The sequence below is a fragment of the Euprymna scolopes genome, chromosome 37 (assembly GCF_053919585.1).
Source record: "Euprymna scolopes isolate OS-2025 chromosome 37, ASM5391958v1, whole genome shotgun sequence".
Classification (NCBI taxonomy): domain Eukaryota; kingdom Metazoa; phylum Mollusca; class Cephalopoda; order Sepiida; family Sepiolidae; genus Euprymna; species Euprymna scolopes.
This window is the reverse complement of record NC_136518.1, coordinates 40,857,868-40,872,801: the sequence shown is the minus strand read 5'-3', so window position 1 is coordinate 40,872,801 and position 14,934 is coordinate 40,857,868.

Sequence of the window (14,934 nt, the reverse complement as noted above, 5' to 3'; positions counted from 1 at the left end):
CGTTTGTGAATTTCTTCTGGTTTAGTTGTAACTTTAGTAACTGTAATATAATGTTTATATACATTATCTATATCTTTATATTTTTGTTATAATAATAGTAGTAATGATGATAATAATAATAATAATAATAATAATAATAATAATAATAATAATAATATTTTTATTATTTTTGCTCTTCCCGTTTTCTTTCTCTTTTTCTGATGAATCATCTTTTTTCTTCTTTCATTTTTCCTCCATGTTTTTTTTTGTATATCCTTAAACTGTTTTGATATGGACCTTATCATCCCCCGTTTCCTGTCTACTTTCCATATGTAAAAAACGCGCTGTGATATCCTGATATTTTTTGTGATAGTACATATCCGAATAATTTACATTACGAGCTAAAATTTGTCTAAGCAATATCGACTGGGGAGATATCTATATACTAACGACTGGCTGAGAGAGTACGCCAATGAATCTGTAGTCACATATAAATGCTTATGTTAAGCACATAGAAATATGTATTTTGTATTAATTTGGTATTAAGCAACCCAATATGTACCTCATTGCAACTTCATTAGATGCTTTATCCTTCGAAAATTTGAACCAAGAATGTACTTATATATATATATATATATATATATATATATATATATATATATGTATATATACATATATATATATATAAATTAATCTGTCACCCCTTTTAAAACATAAAATGGTCCAATCATCAAGGAGAAGTTGCGCGCAAACAAGTTCAAGAGAGTTTTATAATTATATAGATTTTACACAGAAGCATGTTTGACGCAACTCTATGGCTTATGTTGTCCCTCAAAAGATAATTTTTCGATTCAGAAACATAAACTGTATCCCAGTCTTTAAAGTGCCTCTGTTTTGAATGCTAGTATTTTACAGTATAAACAAAATCTCCCTAGATTTGAAAGACAAATTAAAAGAAAATTTTCATTTTTTCAGGTCACGAGAGATCAAAAAGAAAACAAAAACCTTTATTATACTGTTGTAGACCAAATAAAAAAAAATCCTTCCTAACCTGAAACTACCTATCCACAAACTAAGAAGCCAAAAATCAGTCGCCGTTTAGTTAATACAGGCTGAACTCTGAGGTAGACCCTATTGGAGTCTCTGTTTTCTTTTTAAGCCTTGATTTTTTTTTAAATTTTCATACTTGTGAATTAGTGCACGCAATATCAATAGGTACCAGTGTTAAGAAGACGACAATACGAACAGAAAAAGAAGGATTGTTTCTGGGGGACCACGTAGCGTCACATTGGTGCAACGTGTATCACAATCAACCCGTCCATGCGAAAAAAGTGAACAATTACAAGAATAATGTAGGAGATATAGTCCTAGAGACAGGAGTAAAAAAATATGGGGAAACGTGTTTCAGAAATCGTATTGCTCATTACAATCGTAGAGAAGATTGTAGAAAGAAAAAAAGAAAACGGAGAGATCGCGCAGATTTACTTCTCCAAAGTACTTTTCGACTGGGAGATATAAAGGCGGAATGTAAAATCTAACGCCAGATACTACATGCAAACGAGACAGATAAAAATATAGAGATTCCCAATGGTTTACAAATGTGGTCATGGAGATAAAATATAAACAGAAAAATAAGACGAGAAAAGGCTGTATCATTGCACAGAACAACGTTATAAAAAGACGAATTGGGAAAGAAAGAGAAGAAAATACGGGGAAAAAATGCGAGTAGGAAAAATGACAACCGGTTCATAATGAATTTCTCTTTTTTTCATAACTCAGTATAGAAAAACTATTGGCTGGGTGTTGGTGTATTTTTTTCTTTTATTTTTTGTTTTGTTTTTGCTTCGGAGAAAAATATTTGTATATGCTTCGTAAAGATGTTCAATTCAGAAGAAAAAAAACTGACCCGCTAAAAAGACAGACAGACAGACAGACAGACAGACAGATAGATAGATAGGTAGATAGATAGGTAGATAGATGGATAGAAAGAGAGAGAGAAAGAGAGAGAGACCACGTAGTAGTTAAAAAAGTGAGATGGTTTAGACATCTAATTAAACCAAAATAACTTGACTTTTTTCTAAAGATGATATAAAGCCTTACTGTATTATTATTTTTTTTTTTTGCTGAATATTTTAAACTGATGATGGATTTAAAAGAAAGAAAATAGCCGAAAAATCGTTTTGCTTGGGTGATTTTTCCTTTTTGTTATAAGGGGCTGTTTGGTCTGAATCGAAGCTACACTCCAGCATTTGAGGCGGGGATGAGGCACACCGGAACGTCAGGCACAGGAAGGTGGGGGGTATAGATGTAAAAATAAAATCGGAAATTATGGTGGCTTATTTAGAAAAGGTTTAGCTCGTGTCAGGAATTATTTCAGTCTCTTTATTGTACAAAATGCAGAACAAAGTTCTTATATGGATCTCCCTAAACAAACATGAATAATTAACTACAAAACAAACGAAATTTTCATTATAAAAATACTATCTCTACTGTTCCTTTTTTCACACAGCTACTTCGCCATTGTACTTCCTCCATTACCTAAACAAATCAGGAGGAGTTTTTACATCCTTTCTAAAAGACCGTATGACAATCTTCCCGCTTTTTTAGGAAAGGAAGGACGTAAAATGGCGCAATACATGTTTAAATTAGACGGGTGTTAAAAGTCCTGTTTTTTGGGGTATTCGTATAATAGCGGAATGCCTGTTTATTTACGAGGATGTTTAAGTCCTGCTGGAGGTGGTTCACGATGCAGAGGCTAGGTGCGTTTTCTCTCTCTGAGAAGTAAAATACATACAAGTTGGAACCAACTTTTCGGAAAAGAAATTGCTTCGCTGATGTCTTTTGGAGGGTACACAAATACCCCTGGGACAACAAGAGGATTAGATACGCAAGTTTGATTCTGATTTGGAAACTATTCGATCTTTTTTTGTTTTGTTGTATTGATTGTTAAGTCTCAGGTGTTTCCTTACTTTTGGAATATAAAAATATGCATTGTATATAATGTGTGTAGATCATCACTGATTCAAACAAGATTGTTGGACTCAAATATTGGGTGCAATTCTAGTAATTAGAAATAATTTTGTGTTACAAAGACACAACTGAACTGAGAGCATATTATCCTGGCGAGATCGCTTCTTAATCCCTTTAAATTATCTTAATCACACGCTGTCTTATTTGATCATTATCTTTGCTGCTTGATTTCTTTGACTGGGGATGATGAAGTCGACATGTCGATTATCAATGTCTATTTCAATTGCCTAAGCCGTGCATTAATTCAGTTTGAAAGCACTTTCAATACATTTATTTATAAAATCCGAATCCATTTTATAGGATATAGTTAATGTATTTTGCCACAGTGTTAGAGATGATACTTGCTTAAAACTTAATCTAAAATAAGAGTGTAATATAACAGTTTTTATATAACTTTCAGTAATTAATGAAACAAAAGAATGCGACAGAACTATCAATATCGTAACCTACTTATGCATAGCGTTCGACTAGTTGTATATGGTCTTACACAACTGTGATTACACACTGATACACACCTGATTTTGTGGAGCTTGTGATATCCGCCGCAGATAAAAGGAATGGTTAAAAATAACTACTGATTATCGATTATGTGCTTACGACCTTGTCAGCTGATATGCAAATAAGATAGTTCTGGGATAAATAAAAGGCATATCTTTGAATGAATTGTCCAGTTAGAGTTGGACGTTGGAGTAGCAAGTGTTATATTTAGACTTTAGAGGGTGATTAAGCTAAGAATGATTACCCTGACTGGAAAATCGGTGGGCAACAAAATATAGTGACTAAGATATTAGCTAGATATAATGGAACGAAGCTTTTAGAAGATAATTACACATGTTTTTTTAGGAGGTTTTATTACTGAATCTCGATGTTACTGCAATGATTGTGTGATATCGAAACCATGGAACAATATGTAATTTGGAATCTTGTCAGGGTAGTTGCTAAACATGTAAGTGAACTATGAACAGTTACAATTTCTACAACGAATAATCCCGAGGAAGAGGAAAAGATAGAGGGAAATAAAACTGAAAATTTACTAGGAAATGCTTCAGATATCAATGACCATATCTGATTTGATATTGTCCAATAGAATGGCATTACACATTTTTTTCGTGCCATTAAAATTATAATTAACAAACATATTCAGATTAGAAAACAAGACTTGAGGACAGTAAACATAAGAAAGATGAAAATATATTCGTACTAGCGGTCATTGCTTGGTTGAAGTACTGAGTAATTCGCAATTGTATTTGAGTGTCGCTAGAACTGCAACTTTAATTTTTTTTTTCACATTTAACCTACAGCAGAGTGTAATTTACAACCGAATTTTATCATATATTTTACGCCACGCGTTCTGGCAAGTAATCTTACTCTCCAAACGAAAAAGAAAAGATAATAACACATCACTGTACTAAATTTCAGTGGTATTCACAGAGGTTATTAAAAATAAAACTGTGATTCAAATTATATGAAACTTATTGAACAGTTATTATATATACTTCTGCTTTTATGACGCACTAATAATTTCTGTGTGTGTATAAGTCAATATGTATTCGTGTGTTCTGTCTGTGTAAATATAGCAGTATTTACCATGTACATAAATACATGCCTAGGTGTCAATATTCTCCATTGAAATGTTTTTCTTATCTTAAAATTAAGTTTGATTTACAAGATCAACACGGTTCAATAGTTACAGATGTTTTTTTTTATTTGTTTGTCGTTTTGTTTTTTTTTGTTTTTTTGTATTGTGTTTACGTATGGATTCCTTGATACTTTACCACACTGATATTTTGAACTTAATCTTCAACGAAGCGTTCTTTGCAAAATCACATCGGTTTTATTAAATACTTCTGGCATTTTATTAATAAATTGTAGAATGTTACTATGTTTCGTTTATAATTCCTTCTTTCAACTTAACCGGTAACATGCAACGGAACGGAAAAAAAAGCGATTACAGTATAAAAAAATAATAATCTAAGAGGAAACGTCGGATATTATTACAATTTGTACAGTCAAACGTTGCGATTAGCGATAAAGATTAGACTAGAGACTGCGCTGTAGACTGAAGAACAAACATACATACGGTCTGGATCGATTAACACAAATTACTTGTACGGATCGAAACGCAAAACATTATAATATACTGACAAATGAACAAATAGAAAACAATATTACAACATCTAAAGAGAGAAGTGTGTAAAAGTGCTTGTGTTTTGCGTTTCAAATGTTTCCAAGGATGGAACAATAGCAATTTTAAAAACGAAAGACTTCACTTAAAGAAAAAGTTTTCTGATATCTTTAAAATACTCTTACAGACTTTCTCATTCTTATTCTGTATTTTTAACTTATTTCTCTTCAACAGATTCGTAATGTTTTCCACTTATTGATATATATATATATGTGTATATATATATATATATATATATATATATATATATATATATATGACTTTTTTCAGGATTTTAATCTTCCTTTATTGTCGATTAGTTTCATCATTTCTTTTTGCCTCTCATGAGTTATTTATGAGACGATAGGCAATATCTCACATCAATATAAGAAATAAAACGTGACACATATAAGACAATAATGAAATGATATAGACGCTCTTCTAAAGTAAAAATTAATAAAATTGCTAAACAACATTATTATAAAAAAGAAAAAACAAAAATCATGATTATGGAATATTTCTACTTTTTGTCGTTCGAATATAATTTATCGTGTGTCTGTGTGTATATACGTATTTATGTATGTACGCGCGCACATGCACAAACGCACACACACAAACACACACAACCCACACACACGCACACACACAAACACACACACACACACATATATATATAGTGTGTTTGTGTGTGTGGGGGGGTGCGCGTCTGCGTATGTATAAATGTATTTCTTCGCAAAATAATTGCACATATATTAGGACAGAACTAGAAAAAGCAGGAAGCGTTACTGAAATAGTATATTCTGTTATTAGCATGCTAAACACTAACAAAAATTGAGTGTGGTAAAATACTGACACTAGATATATCATTATTACGTAGGAAATGCACACCCTTATGTTAAATAGTTATTTAATGCTACAAATCTAGGATATCTATTATTTTTATCAAATCATATTTTTTCCTAAAATAGAATATTTTGCATAATTTTCATAGTGAGTGTGATAATTTACATTGTCCTGTATCTATACGTTTTTAAGGAAACATGCAATATAACAAGGTAAAATATAAAACATCCTATAAAAATCAATTTTTCTCTTTTAATTGGTCATTAGCTCCATACGTCTACCTCGATACTTTACACAACGTTTTTAGCATTTCCCTCTTTTTTTTTCTTTTTGATTTGTGTGATTCTGCAATCACCGCTGATGAAGAAGGTCAATAACTAATTACAGAATAAGCTAAATAAGTTTTATGAATTAATCAGATAGATGAAGAGCTAACACATTGGATGTAGGAAAGGATAGATAAAACTAGCAGGGTTTAATTAGGTAAAGAAACTGTCCAGGCATGTTTTCTCATCGGACATAAAACCGACAATTTTTTAGTCAGTATAGAAAGTGCATGTAACACGGTCTTAAACTGGTGGGTTATTATTTAAAGCAACTTCACGTATGTGATCATAGACAGTTATATCTACACAGAGTGTTAGGAAGATATTTTCCTGTTGTGAACATTTGCTATACCGAACCATAGATTTCAGATCAGTCGAGCACATACAGTATAATTTGGAGGATATCTCCAAGTCCAAATATATTTAATTTTATGTTTGAAAGTCGCTGGAATGCATGTTATACCATGAGCCTTACTATGTATTAGAGTATTAAGTTTACGCACAACAGTACTTCCTGTTGATTTATGTAATATTTATATACATACACACTAACATACATATACACCCGGCACAAACACACACACATATATATTTATATGTATATAACATATAATATATATATATATATATATATATATATATATATATATATATATATATATACGTAGAAAAGACAACACATTGTAGGATTAAATTTACAATATTTTATTCAAGACAATGAATACGAAATAAGCATCAAAGATCCTTTATTCTAAAAGACTCTTTCTACTCAGAGAAAAAAAAAAGCGAACGGTAAGTATAGAAAAGTATAGAGTTTTGCTGATTTTCTCATTTTTTTAAAAAACATTTAAGAAAGTAAATTAAGGAAAAATATAAGTTTATAGACAAAATGAAATTGAATGCTCAGAAAACCACAATATATACGACTAAATATCCAGTTATACCCAATATCAATAGAGTGTAATCTATGTGCCTTAACAAAACACTTTTCCTATTGTCCCTAATAGCCTTCACTCTAATCTAACTCTTCCTCAGGTAAACGTCCAAAATACATTTTAATTTCCTACCTAAATTTGTTCTCCCGTATTTTCTAACGATATTAGTAACTATGTTAATCACCCAATAGATTGTGCAAATAGATTGCAGATGTCACTAAAATCACTAACCTAGCGCTAAATATCAATAACAAAACTACTTCAAGCAACCTTTCATTAGTTACTTTTAATAATAGTAATCATACAATTACCATTCAGATATCACCTCTTAAAACTCATTGGTTCAATCCCTACCATAATTGATTTCTGCATATCAAACGATGTCCTTTCATTTTACGAAGATAACATAGGCAACAATAAGGGCACAACATTTTCTACATTAATTAAAAATATTAGGCCCCAAAACATAAGCTTCTTCATTAAATGGTCAATACTCCAAAAATGTAAACTCAAAACTCCTTGCGCTAAGTCTTGCCAGCTTTGTATATTTGAAGCTGCAAGCATTATCACCTTGACTCAAAGTAATAACATCATTAATTCTAAAGAAGAATTAATTTCAAGCTCCAAACATAGGAATATACAAGCACAGGCAATTCGAAATCATATAAGTGTTTCAACCCTACCATTTCCTTAAGCTTCGAGATATTAGCTCATAGTTCTTGCATAGTCTCTTGAATATACACACAGTATTACTTACATATGTGCTGATTCCTGATTCAGAGACAACACTTCATCAGACCAGACCAGACTGGTCCGATAAAGTGTTGCCCTTGATCAGGACTCCACTAAAACAATTATGCACATATATAACCAATAATGTTTTTCTAATAAACAGTATGTATATATATATATATATATATATATATATATATATATATATATATATATATATATATATATATAAAATATATTTTAGTCATCGACATACAGACCGGTTTCGTTGTTTCACAACTCATCAGTGCCGCTAGACTAACACCTCTCCCAAGCCGAGGATCAAACCTAGAACCGTCGTGATGACAGTCGGCAGTCCTACCCCCTGACTACGGAATCGGTGGCCGAAATTAAACTGTCCGAATGCGTATTTAAATAAACATCCGTCCGCTACTTGTAGAGGGCTCAAACGTTTTGTTTGTAAACAAATTGCGAGCTTCGCATTATTTCAGCTAAATTAAGTAGCGAGTAAGATGATTTACGAGAGTGCTCTACCGAAGAGGGGAGCTTTATAAAATATATTTTAGTCATCGACATACAGACCTGTTTCGTTGTTTCACAACTCATCAGTGCCGCTAGACTAACACCTCTCCCAAGCCGAGGATCGAACCTAGAACCGTCGTGATGACAGTCGGCAGATTATATATATATATATATATATATATATATATATATATATATATATATATATATATATATCATTTATCATGAATAGCGTAGTTTGTTGTTAATGTTGTATAAATATCAGTGAATTGTCCAATTGGAATTTCCAAATAAGAATTGCCTGCATTTGTAGGCATTCTTTCGTACAAATGACGCTAAATGGGATTTTTATTGCCACTGAGTTTTGAATAACGTTAAACGTCCTGTAAAGAGCATCAAGAGAAAGTCTCCAAATAATAGTCGTTCAATGCTGCAAATGGCAACCATGGAAATACATTACAACATGGACACATTCTCTTTTGAACATGGCCGTCTTCTGATATTGCTTTTTTCGTTTTGATTTTCAACAAATTCCCAACTTGCTATCTTTTTATGGCTTTTATTATTAGTGCAGCTATTAATTCAGTTTCGCTATTTCGTAATTTCATCGCTTTATTTTCATTCAAAAACGCTTTTTGGAGTGTTCTATAATTCACTTCACATTTTTGTTTCCTGTAATATTTTTCTGTTAATTATATCGTTTATCTTCGTATGTTATATTTGATTTCTCGTCTCTTACGCGAAACAGCGTAATCTATTTAAGTAAAATCTTAGCCAGTTTGTTTTATAGCGACTATATTTTGCAATAAACATACTCACATTTACTAAATGTGGCACCGATTTAAATAAATTAAAGCGCAATGTGAACATAAGCTTTAAAATACGACAGTTTTTGTTTTCTATTTAAACTTATAGATCCATTCAAATAATAATTGTTTTACCATTTTTTGTTCGACGTTTGCATCAATAATTTTTTCACTATGAATTATGTTCAAATTTTCTATTCAATTTAATTTGTGAGTATTTCACAATGTTTAGACTGATATAATATCTCTGATCCCCATTTGGCATCAATTGAAATGGAGGGCAGTCGTCTTGAGGAGACCTCATGTTTTGACAATCTTCTAGGTTTGACCTTTACTCCTGATCTGAAATGGAACACATACGTCAAATCGTTTGCCGAGGCCGCTCGAAAAATGGCTGGAACCTTCTCTCAATCCAGTAGATATCTCACTGCTGATGCAATTCTCTATCTATATAAGAGCCAATTACGCCCAAGGATAGAGTACTGTTGTCACATCATGGCAGGAGCTTTCTAGAGAGGATTTACCCTGCCTTGAAACAGTTCAAAATAGACTTCGTAGCTTAGTGGGGGATGTCCTTTTTCTCTTCCCTGCAACCTCTTCTCACAGGAGACACGTTGCGTGTTTTATCCTTATGTTCATGGCAAGTTCTTGACTGAGGTCCGATCCATGGTCTTCCTCGCCAAACTTTCATTAGAAACACTATTCTAGTTGAAAACATTATCAATAATTCTCCCAACCTTTTATCTGTGGCTCAACCTTAACGTAGATTCCAGGAACAAAAATTATTTCTTAGAACTGCACGCCTGTGTATCTGTCTTCTATTTACCCGTTTTCCAGCTGACTACAACATAGTTGTCTTCAAGTCGAATGTAAACACACTCTTATTTAGCCGTTCTACATAAGTTAAAACAATTACCGAATGTCCATACTAACATTTACTGTATTGCCCTATTTTACTACTGTACACTCGTTAATCCTTATCCTCAAGTGCTTCTTTGCCTTGATGAGTGGAGGTGCATGTGTTAAAAATTCATTTTTGCGAATTCATCTTAATTTAGGACAAACCTGATCGAGACAGAGTTTAAAATATAAATTTTTATTAAATCTAAGGGATTTTTCCTCATGTTTAACCTGATTTTACGACTGTACAACGCCGGGTGCCCCACGCTAGTACAAGATATAACCAGGTTAAATATAGTAATTCATATGATATAAATTATGAATACTTAACTAACAATTTCTATCCAGTTGCTTCTTTCTTGTTTGTTTCTTCTATATTCAACCGTCCTCATTTACACCAGGCTTTGGATGCTATTGAGTTTTTCTGCCTATTATTGAATTGGTGTTATTACGTCCACTTCCTAGTTTCTTTACATTCTCCTCCTCTTTTTACAGTGTCCGAATTTGCAATCGTGAAAAAACATTTCTTGAGTACAGAAACAAAACGATGCCAATGATGCCTGCCAGATTCTTCGCAGGCATGAAATTCAACCTGATAATTAAAATCTAATGAAAGTAGTTTCATCATTGGAATATGTAGAAAACAGTACAATATATCAGATATAAAACTTTATTTAATCTATTTACCTGAATGCTAAAGAAAAACAGCCTTTTACGTCTTTGTATAGAAACGCTCACATTTGAAGACAATTTTCTTTACTCAGAACTTCATTGAGTTTAGGAAACACAGACAACACCCCCAGAAAATAAATAGCTAGGTGGAAAGTTTTAAGGATCACGAACGAGTATTATAAGGTTACTAAATTATTTGTATATGTCGATCAGATGACAATTATATTCTGCACAGCATTTTATACCATCTACTATGTAAAGATTGAAATTAAACAAGTCTCGCAGAGTTAAATAATGTGTGTGATTATACGTTGCCATATATATATATATATATATATATATATATATGTATATATATATATATATATACGTTTTATTTGTTATTACCGTATCTTTCTGTTAAGTTACATTATTGTTTCGGCTATACGACCGTTTTCTTGGCCATCTGTTGCGTCTTCAGACTATTACAGGAATGTTCGCTATTTTGGGATGAAAGAGTGGAAGAGTGAATGAGGTCAGGGGGGTGCGAGGAGGGCTGAAGAGGAAGAGAGGAAGAAACAAGGAGAGAAGGTGGGTGGCGTTTGGTATGTTGATAATGTTTTAGTTTTAGGGTTTAAGGAACTTGTGGGGGAGGGTCTGGGAGGTTCATTTCTGGAGTGGCTCAGGGGTAGGGATACATGAGGGGAAGGGGAATATGTGGGGGTGAGAGGAGGGGCTTACTTTAAAATTCGAGTCTTATTGTTAAAGTTTTTAGCGTCGCGTTGGTGAGGTGATTTCTTGGTAAGTATGTCTTGAGCTGTTGGGTGTTCGCTTATGTTTGGAGGCGGAGGGCTATGATTCGGTTTATTTATTTTTAGTTTTTATTTTGTTGTTAATTGTTTGGAGAGGGTCAGCGAGCAGTGTTTATTGTTTGCCATCTCCATTATATATATATATATATATATATATATATATATATATATATATATTTTTACACAGTGATCACCACTTATCAAGGCCCGGAAGCCACTCAGGGATAAGGGTTATTGCAAGTACATTACGTTAGTGAGGAGATTTGCTGAAATGTTTACTTAAGGGGGCGGTTCATTAGGAATTTGTTAACGTTGGACTTGAAGACATCCAAGTTGTAGTCCGGAGGGAAGCAGGCAGACGGAACAGAGTTCCACAGGCGTGCAGTTCTAAGAAAGAAGCTTTGTTCATGGAATCTGCGGTTTGATTTAGGCACAGATATAGAGTGGGGGAAATTTTTCACAGTGGATTAAGCTAGACGGGTGTTTTTCGTGAAAGATTGGCGAGGGAGGACCAGAGATTGGAGTTCAGACGAGCATCTGCCATGGAAATAACGATAAAACAAGGACAGGCTCGCAACGTCTCTTCTGTAGGAGAGAGGTTGCAGGGTAGAGAAAAGGGCATCCCCCACTAAGCCACGAAGTCTATTTTGTACTCTGTCAAGGCAGGATAGGCTGTTTTTAGCAGCTCCTGTCCAGATATGGCAACAGTATTCCATCCTTGGACGTACTTGGCTTTTATATAGATAGAGAACTGCATCCGTAGTGAGATATCTTCTGGAGCGGTAGAAGGACCCCACCATCTTTCCAGCGACCATGGCAACAGACTTGATGTACGTGTTCCATTTCAGATCAGGAGTAAAGGTCAAACCCAGAAGCTTGTCAAAACACGGGGCCTCACCCAGACGAGTGTCATCCATCACAATTGATGCAAGATGGGGATCAGAGCGTTGATGATGTAAGGATAGCAGTTTGGTTTTGGATGCATTAAAGGTAACCAGCCACCTCTTCCCCCACTGAACCACGCGCTCGAGATCAGAGGAGAGAGAGTCAGAGAGAACTTAGTCATTTACAGCCTTTGATGTGTTGCCGTAGATGGTCGTGTCATCAGCATAGATGTAAACGAATGATTTAAGTATGTGTTTAGGGAGGTCATTGCTTTAGATCAGGAAGAGAGTTGGGCCCAGGATTGACCCCTGAGGGACTCCAGCATTTATATTGCAGGCCTCCGATTTTTGTCCATCTACCACTACTCTTATGAGCCTATCGGAGAGAAATGATTTAATGATTGAGAAAACATTTCCAGTTATACCGTAGCTGGAAATCTTGTGAAGTAGACCTTTATGCCATACCTTGTCGAAGGCCTTTGATATGTCGAGAGCAATTGCCCTAGAAAGGAAGCCTTTGTCAAGAGATTCACTAATCCTGTGGGATATAACTGTCAGCACATCTGCGGTAGATCTTGCAGAGCGGAAACCATATTGTGTGTCACTAAGAAGGTTATTCCTGCTGAGGTGGTTGACTATTTCTCTATTTAATATGGATTCCAGCAACTTACTCATAACACACAGGAGACTTATTGGTCTGTATTGAGAGGGAGATGACTTATCACCTGAATTCTTAAATACAGGGCAAACTGATGAGGTCTTCCAGGGAGTCGGAAAGCACTTCTCCTTAAGGCAGCGCTTAAATAGTTTCGTAAGTATGGGAGCAAGTTCTGGTTGAAGCTTTTTTAACACTGTAATTGGGATGCCATCAGGGTCAGTTGCTTTACTGGAATCTAGGTTCTGTATTAGCTTAGCGACCTCAAGCACGGATATTTGTATGTTACCTAGCTTGTTCTGTGTTATAGGAGGAAATATGGGGAGTTGATGGCCTTCGTCGCATAGGGTAGAATTAGCTGCAAAGTTCTTTGCAAATAGTTTGGCCTTGTCTGACGCTGATGAGATGACCTCTGGTCCATTGATAATGGTTGGGATAGAACGCACACTTCTGTTCAGGATCCTATTTGTTATTTGCCAAAACTGGTGGGATCCAAGCCGCTGATCAGCTACCTTGGATTTAACAGACTGGGCATATAGGTCTCTTGCATTTTTTATTACTCTTTTACAGTGGTTGCTGGCAGACCTAAAAGCAGCTTTAGTCTCAGTGCATCTATTACGTTGGTAGCTATGAAAAAAGTGATTTCTGTGCGCGATAGCAGCAGCACATTCTGGGGAGAACCATGGCTGGCTGTTAGGTTTTTGTTTGAATTTTTTAGATGGTATGAATTGGTCTATGCCTGCAATTAACCATTCGGTCAGATCTGATACTATAGAGGACACATCCTTGTTAAACATGAAGTGCAGAGGTAAATCAGATATGAATGTACGGAAGCTATCCCAGTCAGCCATAGAGTATCGGTATACAGTACGGTGGAGGGGTACGTCTGATGGCTTCTAACATTTTGTTTTTATCTTAACTGATACGACAGAGTGGTCGGAGGATCCTAAAGGAGAATGAACGGTACATGAACATAGCTCAGGGGAAGTTGAGAGAAAAAGGTCTAAGAGGCTTGCATATTGACCGGGTGTATCGTGCACACGGGTGGGTTCGCGAACAATCTGAGTGAGATCATAAGCAATGGCAAAATCATGACAAAACCTCCCCTCATCGTCTGTCTTATTTGAATGGGTCAACCATTCCACGTTATGGACGTTGAAGTCACCACATATGTGGATGTTAGCCGAGGGATGTGAAGACAGTATGTGGTCTATTTTCTCAGATATGCTCTTAAAGATAGTAACTCCGCTGTTGTGGGGCCTATAGAGGGCAAATATAAATGCAGTGGTGTTAGCAAGTGCAACCCTGAAGCACATATAGGGTAAATTAGGATCTTCTCTAGAGATATCCCTGCCACACGGGAAGCCATCCTTAATGTAGCCACATATTCCATGCCCATGGCGATCTTGGGGGTCAGATTTAGCTGTTAAATTTGAGTATCCGTTAATTATGAACTCATCTAGGGAAGTGGTCGGCCCTATTCCAGTTTCACTTAGAAAGAATATGTCTTGTTTCGTCTCCTGTAATTGGGTTTCAACCTCTGGAAGGTTGGAACGTAGACCCCTGATGTTGGAGAAGGAGACCTGGTAGTAGGGGTCTACGTTGGAAGATGGGGTTCTAGGTTTAATCGAGTTTTTATTCTGGAGATATTTCATGTTGAGGTTTGGGGATTTGTGGAATAGGTCGGCATACTTG